Here is an 11,611-nt window from a genome sequence, read left to right as displayed (position 1 = left end):
TTCTTACTTTAATAGCTGAAATAGTGCAAGGTTGAGAATTTAGTTTGTGCTGTAAATCTGTAATTTGCACAATGAGACTCCAGGTCTGGTTTTAAGAGATCTCAGGTCTGTGACCACAATATATAAGATTTTCTTTCAGGGCACACATAGAAACTTTCATATCTTTCATATAGCATTTAAGTTGCAAATTAGAAGCCTTCAGCTCATCCCTTTCTCTCACAACTGTATCCAGCATATCTAATAAAAACCAGTCAAATCCTTATACCTCTTAACTCTACAAAACTTTGTTAATTTGTCAAAAACATTGTCACCCAAAGACTTGTCTCATATAAGAATACGATTAGGAGAATCAAATGGTCATATTTTTTGGATTTCTATTGCCAACTCATGCCACGGACTGTCAGTGCCATCTTGATCACTGAGAATAGAGTCATCAGTGCCTTTGACTCTAATCAGAGTAGACAATCAATTGTGAAAACCCATTTTAAAAATTCAATTTCTCAAGAACCACTCCCAACACCAAGTTGTATTACTTAGGATACTCTAGAGGAACAGTAGCAACAGGAGATATTGGTAAATATTAGATTTATAAAAAAGTGTTTCATACAACCATGGGGATTCAAGAGTTCAAAATCTGTAATATAGTCCATGAGGCTGGAACCGCCAATGAAGATCCTTGACGAACTCCACAAGAGAAGCTGGCTGGCTGAAAAAAAGAAAAAATAAATGAAAATTTATCTTCTCCTTTAAGTCTTCGACTGACTGGCTTAAAAATCCAGCTGACTGGATTCTCTAGATGCAGAAGACATACCCTTAGTTGATCATAAATACAATCACCCACAGATGCAATCATCTGACTGATTTAATAAATCAGCCTTCTGGTTGATCAACCAGCCATGAAATATCCTTGCAGTAATGGTTAGGCCAGAGCTTGCCTGACCTAACAACTGGGCACCATCACCTGGCCAAGTTGACACTTGAGGATGTTTAAGAAGTAGCTGTGATGGCTGCTCTAATCAGGTATCACCTATTGAGGACAGTAGAATCACACATTCTCTACTGTGGTTCAGAAAACCTCTCTGCCCCTTGAGGGCATCATGTTCTTCAAATCGATGGAAAGAGAGCAGTCAAGGGAGTAGTCAAGTCTATGCATGTAAATATATAAAGCGTATGTATTCACACACTACTATTGACTCCAATTTAGAAGGTGCTAACAGATGGAGATGAGGGGAGAGATTCAAGGAATTGCAGCAAGTCATTTAAAGTGTTTCAAGTAAAGATGAAATTGTATGCAAATATTGATAACAATGTGATTAACTATTCATTGATACTCATCACACTGATGACGTAAATATGGAAATAATCAAGTATAACACTTTTTCTGGGGATAAAAATGAAACAACAACAACAAAAGAAACAAAATTATTCTTTTTGATTTTCATTATGTAAAAGTATTTTAATTTTTTTAAACAACATAATGGTATTTATCTAAACCTTTAGCTATGGAATTATTAATGAAAATAATGTTCTTTTATAGAATTTTTTAGCAAACTGGATATATTCATTTCTAATATGACTAATCAGCAACTTATCATCTGTATTGCTTTTCAGTTTAGCCTCTGTGTTTCAGATACAAGACCTCTTTGTAAAACAGTTGTTCCATAGGTATTTCTGCATTTATGCAAAGGGAAATTCTCTGACCTTGAAGTATTAGAAATTTGCTATTTCAGTTTGCTGGGGTTATTGCTGTGATAATGGTGTAAAAAAAACACAAATGGTCTGCACAAATTGCCTTTTTTAGTGTGAACTCCTGGCTAATCTATAATCATCTATAGTCAAGGTCAGCATCCCCTCAGCAACAAAACCAATTTTTGTTCTTATCCCTGCTTATAAATTCACTTTTAATAATACTGACCTTCTTGAGAATTTTCTACTTAGTATATAATCTAACCAATTGCTACTTTATCACCTCTATTGCCTATTTCAAACATTGCATGGAAAATAAGGCTTGAGGTACATAAAAGAAACCTGAGGCTGCAGCTTTATTCCTTCTAAAGTGTCAGGTATATTTATCTGCTTATAACCACAGGCTGAGAAGTGTTAGGCTCCTGAGAATTTAGAGCAACTCAAATGAAGGAAATCACCCAGGAGATTATTGAAGAAAGGATTAGTGGTAAAATTAGGCAGACTTGTGCGCCTTTCTATCTGCTTCATTACTTTGCACACTTGACTGCCTGAATGACAAAATGACCCATCTCTGCACTGTGCTTCAAGAAGCCACTCGGGAATTCTGAGTGCTCTTTTTTTAACCATTTGTAAAGTAGCACAAAGTATGATGGCATTATCGGTTTTCTTCTCCTGTACAAAAAGAAATCATTACATATAAACCCAGTTTAGCATTATCAGATACTTCAGATTATTAGTTACCAAGCTGTAAATTTAGAGTGACAATGGTTTGACAGAATTGCCATTATCCCAATTTCTGGAAAGATTTAGCATTGATCTACTTTTATCCTTGGTAGAGGACTCTCAAGGAAATAAGCCAAAATACCTGCTACCAGAGGCAAATATTTGATGAACTAGAAATAAAATTCTGAAATGTAGAAAGGAAAGAAAAAAAATTAAAACTAGGTTAAATTGCGTACATAAAACGGAGAGAACATTACATTAACTTGCTGTTTTATTAATTCATATGTCCACATACTTTCTTTAGCTGCGGTAGTACAAATTAATATTCAAGAAGATTAAATGGCATTGTCTTTCAGGGAAGTTGTATCAAACAATTCCTGAAGTTACTAGCTTGGAAATTATCCCACTATCCACATTTTTTGTGTTAAAAAAATACACACAAGAAATAATTGCTTAAGTAAATTTTACAGTCATTAAACATTGGATACCCCATGTGTGCCTATATAAATAAAATTCTAAGATCATTAGAATTCTAGAAATTAATGGTATTTGTATTTTACTGTGTTGTAATTATATAACTTTTTATTAATTAATTATAAATAAATATTTTATTTGGCATTTTTTTTGCTTCAATACTTTGTTTTCCCCTCATTCTTATGTTGAAAAGTTAGCCTTCTAAAATTTCATACCGAACACTTCCATTATTTTATTCAGCCAAGTGGTTAAAAATCTTGGAAAACTCATAGATTCTGAGTCTAAATTCAACTGCTCAGTTTTGCTTTGATTTTTTTCTCAAAACTTATTAAGACTTAACATTATGAAGAACTTACTAAAAGAAGCAACTGCTCCAGATGGTTTACATGTAGCATCTGTTAAGGATTGGGTTCATTATCCAAAACAGAAAACCAAATCTGGAGTGGCTTAAGTACACTAAAGAATACAAAGATAATTTCAGTTAGGCACTCCAGTGTTGGTGCCTATTTCATCTTTTTTGAGGCTTGACTTTTTTTCCCCATAATCTTAAGGAACGTTCAGTCTGCCAGGTATCAAATTGGTATTATTTGTGGAAGAGCAGTCTGAAAAAGTTTCCTGGCACTGTACTGCTTCCAACAAGGTTGCAAGTCTTCTAAACAGAGAGAATGGAAAGATGGATGCAAAGTATATCCAATAACGATATCTGCCATACATGGGTTGACTCATTTAATTTTTGATCTATCCTATAAAGTAGGTGCTATTATAACCCTCGTTTTTCAAAATAGGTAACTGAGGCAGGTAGAGATGAATTAACGTAAGACCAAAAAGTATACTTACCATTTTTTTCCGCCAATTTTTTTTTGCAATTTCCCAGTTGTATTTCCATAATGGGCTCCTCTTAGCTTTATTTGATCAACTTCCGACAAGCTTTTCTTCCTGGTTATGGAAAAGGCTTTTTAAAATGGCATACATTCATCCATTCATTCATTTATAGTGAGCAGCACATGAGCAAAATGACATGTTAATTCATGCATCTCAAAGACTATTTTATTATCTTATCTTCATATACAAAATTATGGCAATTTAAGGAAACCATGAATTGGTACCTGACTTTTAAGCTAATAAAGTAAAGCTTAAGTGGCTGGCAGCAGGAGAGCAAAGACACCGAAAGAGAAAGAATTTCCACTACAACTATCAAGTACCACATGTTTATCAATGAAGAGCAAGAACCAAGCACACTCTTTTCCCCAGAAGGTAAGTCAGTGCCACCTACAGTTGAACGGTGCTAGCTGCAGATGGTATGCTAGAGCAAAAATCCACAGATAATATATTTAATTGGGCATTTTTAATTTCTGAAATGAGGCTATGTTTTATGGATTAAATTGAGTATAGATATGAACAGAATATTCTACCAGTGACATAGAATAAGAATCCCCATTTAATAAGTTTTTAAAAGGGCAGTGAGAGATAAAATATAATTATATTTTTATTATACCCACACATTGTGATTATCCAACAATCAATTTGCATGATTATTTAAATATTCATATTATGTTTGCTAAACATTTTAAATGTACTTCTTATAATTGATAAACCTGCATTATTTTCTCTTCTATGGGGATTTTACCTTATATTATTTACATTTATTTTAGTTATTATTTTCATTGTAAGCTTGAAACAATTTTTCTAATTCATACAAATGATTTTTTGTGTGTTTTTTTTATTGATTTCAAGTTAAAAGTTTTTTATCCTTCTAAAGGCCAGGTAAAAAGGTCTATTACAATAATTTCCAAAATTAATTAATAATTTGCTTTACTTTATGCTTAAGATATAAACTATTTCATTGATTCCTATGTTATCACCAGTCTTTTCTCTTTGCTGTGAGTTTCTCTTAAAAGGTATTAAGAGGTAGGCCAGTTTCTTCTTTATCTGGCAGAAAGTCTTTATGTACTTAAATTTTCCTGATTTTCTTCTGTCCATCACATAAAGGATGAACAAGCTAACTGTGTTGGCTTGAAGCAGTTACATACCTCAGAAAATGCCATGTTCTTTTAATGCATTCCTATGAGTGCAGGCCGATTATATGTGGGATCTTTTCGTTAGGTTATTTCAATTGAGATGTGACCCAACCCACTCGAGGTGGATGTTATTCCTTTTACTGGTGTCCTTTGTGAGGGGATGTGCCACTTTGAATCTGTGGTGGACCCCAGAGAAGCCATGTCCTTCAATCCTCAGTCAATATTGCCGGCTGGGGACATTTTGATGGTTCCCAAGGAGATGTGACCCACCCAATTGCGGGTGGTAACTTTTGTCAGACAGCTTTGATGGATTTGTGACTCCTTTAAGGGAGGAAACATTGTGGAGAGAGTCCCATTTTAGAGCCACGAGAAAGCCACAGCAAAGTCCAGCAGCGCCATGAGGCTGAGGGAACCACCGAGTCCGCCAGCCAGCAACCTTTGGATATGAAGAAGGAGGAACACCCCTGCAGGAGCTTCATGAAACAAGAAGCTGGGAAAGAAAGCTAGCAGGCTGTCACCATGTTTGCCACCTGCCTTTCCAGTTGAGAGAGAAACGCTGAGCCCATCAACCTTTCTTCAGTGAAGAGAACCTCTTCTGGGTGCCTTCATTTGGAGATTTTTATAGCCTTGCTTTAATTGGGACATTTTCTCGGCCTTAGAACTGTCAACTAGTAACATAAAAATTATGTTATATTTTTATACTTTTATAATTATAAGTTTTTAAATTCCCCTTTTGAAAAGACATTCTGTTTCTGGTATGTTGTATTTCAGCGGCTAGCAAACCAGAACAGAGGATAAAAGACAGAAAAACCCAGAGAACTTAGACAGAGAGAAACCTCTGGAGGAGGTGTCCTAGATGCTGGCAGTCTGTTTTCAGAGAAGATGACATTTTCATGCTTTAATCTGGCCATTCTCATGGTCTTAAATCTCTAAATTTGTTAACTAATAAATCTTTATTGTAAAAGCCACTCCATTTCTGTTATATTGCATCCTGGGAGCTTTAACAAACAGAAACTGTAAACTATTGGGAGCTAGAAGAAAAAAACTTCTCTATATACTTTCATTGTATTTCTCAGATCTTTTTCATCCTAGGACTTTTTGTCTTTTTTATCTCCTACTGAAGGAAGTATATTAAAGTGTCCCCACTGTGATTATGAATTTTTTATTTGTCTTTTAGTTTTTCGTATTTTAAAATCATGCTATTAGATGCACACAAATTGAGATTTGAGAAATCTCCTTGTAGCTTTTACCTTTTCATCACTGTGAAATGACTCTCTGTATGCCTAGTGGTACTTTTTGCCTGATAATATTATACATGAATCAGCTGTTCTTTGATTAATGCTTCCTGGCCAATCCTTTCTGTCAATTTACTATCAATATTTGTGTTTTTTTATATTTGATATCTTTCTCTTTGAAGCTATATATACTGTAACAGCTTTTAGAAACAATCTTAGTCTTTCAAAAGAGCTATTGGTTCATTTAGTTTTAATATAATTATTGATGTAATTGAATTTATTTCTGACATTTCTCTATTTGGTTTTTATTTGACCTATGCCTTTCATTGTCTTTCTCTCTCTTTTCTTGCTTTTTTTTTTTGAGTAATCAAATTATTACTATTAGTCCATTTTTTCCTTTGTATACATTCTCTGACTATTCTTTTAGTGGATTACTTCACTTACAATGGACACTGTTGAATTATTGAAGGTTAATGGAAAGATTATTGTGATTGATTTCTTCAAAGAACACTTTAAACATATCCACATTTATATCTATATCTATATCGGTATCTATAGCTATATCTATCTATATCTTATGTACTTTAATGTCATCTAATATATGTATATATTGAAAGAGAGAGAAGATGTTTTTGTTTGCTTATAGCTGCTGGAATGCAATATACCAGGTATGAGTTGGCTTTTACAATGGGGATTCATTAACTTAAAATTTTCAGTTCCTATGTGAAAATGTCCAACTCAAGGCATCAATAGAATGATACCTGGATTCTGAAGACTGGCTGGTGGCATCTGGGACACCTCTGTCACATGGGAAGGCACATGGCCAGTATCTGCTGATCCTTCTTTCCCGGTTTTCATTGCTTTCAACTTCCAATTTCAGTTGCTTCCTCTCTTAGCTTAGGTGGGTGTATGCTTGTCTGTCAGCTTTTCTGGGGCTTCTTTCTATGAGCTTCTCTGAATTTCATCTTGTGTTATTTAGGTTTAGGTGTCAACTTGGCTCGGGGATGATGCCTGTTGTTCTGTTTCTGTGAACTTAAAATCATCAGTATGTGAAATTCATCTATGGCTGATTACATTTATAGTTAGCTAAGGGGACTACCTTTCTCAATGAGTGAGGTTTAACTTAATTAGCTGGGGCTTTAAAGAGAGATGTCAGAAGGTAGCTAGCTCAGTGCAGCTGAGTCCAAGCAGCTCAGCATACTCACCATTTGCAGCTCAGCCAGAAATTTGGAGATTCAGAAAAGAATCACTCCAGGGACAGCCACGGGGACTCATAAGCCAGGAGAGAAGGTCAACAGACATCGCAGTATGCCTTCCCATGTAACAGAGAGAACCTCAGATGAAAGATAGCTGCCTTTCCTCTGAAGAATTACCAAGTTTTAACTAAATAATTCCCCTTATTAAAAGCTAATCCAGCTGTGGCGTATTGCATTCTGTCAGCTTTGGCAGACTAAACACATCTCTTAGATTCTCTGGGGCTTCTCTAAGCTCTCATGGCTTTTCCGTTTTATCTTCTCAAGGACTCCTGTAAGGGGAGTAAGAGCCGCCTTGAATGGGTGGATCACATCTCAATTGAAATAACTTAACCGAAAGTTCCCACCTACAACAGGTCTGCACCCGCAGGAGTGAACAAAAAGAACATGGCCTTTTCTGGGGTACACAACAGTTTCAGATAGCCACACAGGAAGATTTCAGCTTTCAGCAATTTAGTTATTTTTTTCAGACTAATATTGTTATGTATGGTTAATACTCTGTCAGTATTCATTCAAAACTATGCATAATTTGCAACTTTCTTGGCCTCTTATATTCTGTCCTGCAATTCAATGTTTTCCCCTGGAATTATTTACATTCCAACTAAAAAATTATCTTTGTTATTATTTCTTTAATTATGCTTTTGCTAATAAAAATCAATTTTAAATTTTATTTTCTGAACTGTTTTTATTTCACCGTAATTTTTGAGGGATGTGTTCACTTGGTATACAATTTGAGGTTGTCAATTATTTTCTTTCAGTGCATTAAATATTTTATTTCATTTTCTTCTTGTCTGTACCTTTTTTGCCTATTGAAAATTTAGCTCTCAATCCAATTGTTCCTCATATGTCCATCTCCTTGCTTTAGCTGTATATTTTACAAAATCATAATATACTAGTTCTCAACCATGGAGATTTAGTTGCCTTTCTTCTGAAGAATTAAAAAGTTTTAACTAAATAATTTCCAGGGCACTTTTGGCAATTTCTAGAGATATTTTTGATAGCCACCAGAGGGTCTTATTACTGGTATCCAGTGACCCAGTGGAAATGAGACCAGAGTGCTGCAAAATATCATGCACAGTATACCTCCCCACAAAAAGATGGAATAACCAGGCCAACATGCCAGAATGCAGAAGTTGAAATACCCTGTTGTAGGAATTACTGAATACTTTAACTCCTCATATTTAATTCCTCAGATCTGGGTTATCTTGACCAGATAAGGTGCTTTCAGAACCTTAAAACTTGCTTATAGAGACAACTCTTCTTGAGAAATAAAGAAATTAATTTTGGAATTGTTTTTTGGTCATGGATTGGTTGATTATTGGAATTGCTGTTGAAAATTATTATTCCTCCTTCTCAAGCATTTACATATTTTGCTGTGGATACTGGCATCAATGTCCAAAGACTCTGTTTGTGTGTTCATGCACGTGTGCACATTATATGTGAATATGGCCACCAATTGTATATATATATATGAGTATAGTCACCAATTAAAAATATGTGTATAAAGCATGAGCGTTTTTTTTCTTAAAAGGAATTATTTATAGCTTTGATGCATTAAATTTGATATTAATTTCTAGTGAACCATCTTGTTTATAATATCAGTTTTACTTTAATTATCATACAACTATAATACTAGAAAATTTTAAAATAGACTATTTCAAAAGAATAATTTTGGCCTACATTCCAGAATTTATATATTTTTTAAAATCATCAGCACTCTACAAGAATATTGCACCTGCCTTTTAATTGAGTTTTATGTGGCAAGGTTCTCATTGTAAAGGTCAACATTTTAAAGAAACTGAAAAGCAGATATAAAAAACTGAAAAAATAATTTTTTAACTATATAATCTTAAAGCATCTTAATGCTCTCTATTTAAATTGTTTTGAACAATGAATATATGATTGTCTAGAATTTTTAAGAATATTATTTTGTAGTTGATTATATGTTCCATACATAATTTGGCATCGCTATATTTTTGACCAATGTGATATTGTTTTTCTTATTTTTCCTTTACTAGACAAGAGTTGTGGGTTTACAGAGTAATTGTGAATAAAATACAGAATTCCCATTTACCATACCAACAACAACGCTTTGCATCGGCGTGGAACATCTGCCACAATAGAAAACAGCATATTTTTATAATTATACTTTTAATTAAAGCCCATGCTTCAATTTAAGGCACACTTCTTGTGCAGTGTCATTGCATGGAATTTTTTTTTAATTTTAGCCTTTTACCATAAATACAGTCCAACAATTCTCTCTTCAATCACATTCAGTGCTGTTAATTATGTACATAATGTTGGTACTACGATCCCACCATTCACTACCAAAACATGTCCATCATTCCAAAGAGACCCCTCTATATTTTAAACTTTAACTTCCTATTCCTTATACCCAATCTGTCCCCTTGTAACCTATATTCTAGATTCTGACTCTATGAATTTCCTTATTCTAAGTTTTTTCAAATCAGTGAGAAAATACAATATTTTTCATTTTGTGTCTAGCTTAATTTAGTCAACATGTCTTGAAGGTTTATACATGTTGATCCATGTATCAGAATTACATTCCTTTTAATGGCTGAATAATACAATGTTGCATGCTTAGACCACATTTTATTTATCTAGTTATTGGCTGATGAACAACTGGGTTGCTTCCATCTTTTGGCTATTTTGAATAATTGTGCTATGAACAGCATTGTGCAAATCTCTGTTTGAGCCCCTGCTTTGAATTCTTCTGTGTACACAGCTAGTAGTGGGATAGCTGGGCCATATGACAGATCTATTCTGGGCTTTTAAAGGAGATGTCCAACTGCCCTCACAGTGGTTGTACCATTTAAAATTGCTACCAGCAATGAATAGGTATTCCTATCTCTCTGTATCCTCTTCAGCGTTTATTATTTTCTGTGGTTAATAACAGTCATTCTAATTGTTGTGAAAGGGTATCTCACTGTGGTTTTAATTTGCATTTCCCTGATGACTAATGACGTTAAGCATCTTTGCATGATATACAGATGTCTGTCTTCTTTGAAGAGATGTCTATTCAAGTCTTTTATCCACTGTTTAGTTGGTTCACTTGTCTTTTTGCTGTTTTGTTGAAGGATTTCTTTATATATGCTGGATATTAATCCTTTGAAAGATTTCTTTATATATCCTGGGTAATAACCCTTATTCTGATATGTGGTCTCCAAATATTTTCTCCCCTAATGTAAGCTGTCATTTTATAGTATGAGAAGTCCTTTGAAGGCCAAAAGTTTTTTGTTTTGATGAGGTACCATCTATCTCTTTTTTCTCTTTTGCTGCTTGTGCCTTGGGTATAAAATCTAAGAAACTGTTGCCTAAACCATTGTTTGCTGCGATCCTCCTTTTCTTCTTGAGTCAATGTAGGTAGTTTGTGTGTTTCTTAGAATTTGTCCATGTTATTTAGGTTACCTAATTTATTGTCATGCATTGTTCATAGTATCCACTTACAGTCTTTTATACTTCATCAGATTCAGCAGTCATAGTCTCTCTTTTCATTTCTGATTTTTGTTATTTGTATTCTCTCTCATTTTGTTTGTTACTATAGCTAAAGGTTTCTCAGTTTTGTTGATCTATACAATGAAAAATCTTTTGATTTTGTTGATTCTCTCTATGGTTTTTGATTTTCCATTTCATTTATCTCTATTCTTACCTTTGTTACTTCCTTTTTTCAGTTTGCTATGGGTATAGTTTGCTCTCTTTCAATAGTTCTTCCGTTTTGATGTCTGGTCTCTTATTAGAATTCTTCTTTTAATGTAAGCATTTAGAGCTATAAATTTCCTGCTCAGCACTGATTTTGCTGTGTCCCATAAGTTTTGATATGTTGTATTTTCATTTTCCTTTACTTCAAGATATTTCCTAATTTTGTTTGTGATTTCCTCTTTAACCCATTGGCTGTTTAAGAGTACACTGTTTAATCTCCACGTTTGTGAACTTTCCCTATCATTCTCTATTATGGATTACTAGCTTCATTCCACTGCATTTAGAAAATATACATTAAATAATTTCAATGTTTTTTAAATTTATTGAGACTCTTTTTCTGACCAAACATCTGGCTTGTTCTGGAGAATGCCCCATGTGCACTTGAGAAGCATAGATATCCTGTTTTCATTGGGTGCCGTGTTCTATGTATGTCTGTCAGGTCTAGTTGGTTTAGTGTATCATATAAGTCTTATACTTCACCACTGATTTTCTGACTAGATGT

General features: G+C 34.1%; 1 long non-coding RNA gene across 1 annotated transcript; it reads right to left on the bottom strand.

Moving 5' to 3' along the window:
- Positions 1-578: 578 nt before the first annotated feature.
- Positions 579-7,453, bottom strand: LOC143667998 (uncharacterized). The gene is made up of 3 exons (XR_013168228.1): positions 7,342-7,453; positions 3,721-3,819; positions 579-706 (listed from the first exon to the last, which is right to left on the bottom strand). It is a non-coding gene; the product is annotated as an uncharacterized LOC143667998 (long non-coding RNA).
- Between the last annotated feature and the right edge of the window lie 4,158 nt (positions 7,454-11,611).

Source organism: Tamandua tetradactyla, chromosome 24 (assembly GCF_023851605.1).
Source record: "Tamandua tetradactyla isolate mTamTet1 chromosome 24, mTamTet1.pri, whole genome shotgun sequence".
NCBI classification, from domain to species: Eukaryota; Metazoa; Chordata; class Mammalia; order Pilosa; family Myrmecophagidae; genus Tamandua; species Tamandua tetradactyla.
This window is presented reverse-complemented; position numbering and strand designations above follow the sequence as displayed.